The sequence below is a fragment of the Gossypium arboreum genome, chromosome 3, assembly GCF_025698485.1.
Source record: "Gossypium arboreum isolate Shixiya-1 chromosome 3, ASM2569848v2, whole genome shotgun sequence".
NCBI lineage: Eukaryota > Viridiplantae > Streptophyta > Magnoliopsida > Malvales > Malvaceae > Gossypium > Gossypium arboreum.
The window spans coordinates 92606000-92607701 of NC_069072.1; the positions used below are offsets into that span (position 1 = coordinate 92606000).

Here is a 1702-nt window from a genome sequence, read left to right on the forward strand (position 1 = left end):
TTTATCGATCTTAACAAGAACATCTTCTGATACCCCTAGGAAATCTAATGGTTTTATCAGCCAATTGAATGCTCATCCTAGTTTGTTTAGGTTTCCCAAGACCTAGCTATTTAAACATTTTATAAGGCATAACGTTAATGCTTGCCCCTAAGTTAGCCAATGCATTATGAACATCTAAACTACCAATTAAATAAGGAATCATAAAACTCCCTGGATCTTTCAATTTTTTGGGTAGCTTATTCTGTAGAATGGCTGAGCAAACTATATTCAACTCCAGATGCGATGCCTTATCCAACTTTCGTTTATTTGTTAAAAGCTCCTTTAAGAATTTGACTGCGTTTGGAATCTACGAAAGAGCTTCAATAAACGGTAAGTTAATATGCAACTTTTTTAATAATTTAAGGAATTCACCGAATTATTCTTCTGTGCGGTCTTTCCTTGTCGCGTTTGGGTATGGCACACGAGGTTTGTATTCTTTACTTACCGGTTTCTGGTCATTGTGTCCACCTCACCCTTACCTTTACTTACCACAGTTTCTTGTTTCGGTTCTGGTTCAGGTGCAACTAACCCTTCCGCATCTTGAATGGTAGTTGCATTGATTTGCTCCCTTGGGTTAGATTCGGTGTTACACGGCAAACTACCTTGTGGTCTTTTAGAAATCAGTTTGGGGAGTTGGCCTATCTGAGTTTTGAGTCGTTAGATTGACACTTGTTAATTCTTAAGGGCTATCTCGGTATTCTGGAAATGAGTTTCTGACACCGATATGAATTTTGTTAACATCTCTTCAAGGTTCAGCTTCTTTTCTTGCTGGTAAGGTGGTTGTTGAAAACCCGTAGGATGTTGTGGCCTTTGATTTCCTTGACCGCCCCACGAGAAATTGGGATAGTTCCTCCAACCTGCATTATAAGTGTTGCTATACGGGTTATTTTGGGGTTTAGAGTTATTGTTACCCATATATTGGACTTGTTCCTCCTCGATCCTAGGGTTGAAAGGTTAATATTTTGTGCATGCTCCTCCTCCATTCGAATCGCATCTCATCACTGGATGTACCTGAGTAAAACCACACAAACCGTCAGTCTTTTTATTTAAGAGTTCTACTTGGTTAGATAGCATAGTAACCGCATCGAGGTTGAAAACACTGGCTGCTTTCGTCAATTTTGTCCTTATAACTTGCCACTGATAGTTATTCAATGACATCTCCTCAATAAATTCGTAAGCCCCCTCAGGTGTCTTATTATTGATAGTTTCACCAGCGGTTGCGTCAATCATCTACTGAGTCGAAGGGTTCAGGCCATTGTGAAATGTTTGGACCTGTAGCCAGAGTGGTAACCCATGGTGAGGGCATCTTCGCAAATGGTCCTTGTATCTCTCCCACGCATCGTAGAGTGCTTCTAAATCCATCTGCACAAAAAAGGAGATATCATTATGTAATTTGGCTATTTTAGCCGATGGAAAATATTTTAATAAAAATTTTCGGTCATTTGTTCCCAAGTAGTGATTGACCCTCGTGGTAACGAGTTCAACCATTGTTTAGCCTTATTCCTCAATGAAAAAGGGAATAACCGAAGGCGAATGGCGTTATCAAAAATGCCATTGATTTTAAAAGTGTCGCAAAACTCTAAGAAATTTGCCAAGTGAGCGTTGGGATCCTCGTCCTACAAACCATTAAATTTAACAAACTGTTGTATCATTTGAATTGTGT

At 39.4% G+C, this 1702-nt stretch overlaps 1 non-coding gene across 1 annotated transcript; it reads left to right on the plus strand.

The window, feature by feature from the left end:
• The first annotated feature begins 1327 nt into the window (after positions 1 to 1327).
• Positions 1328 to 1433, plus strand: LOC128291274 (small nucleolar RNA R71). The gene has a single exon (XR_008281050.1). It is a non-coding gene; the product is annotated as a small nucleolar RNA R71 (small nucleolar RNA).
• Positions 1434 to 1702: the final 269 nt, after the last annotated feature.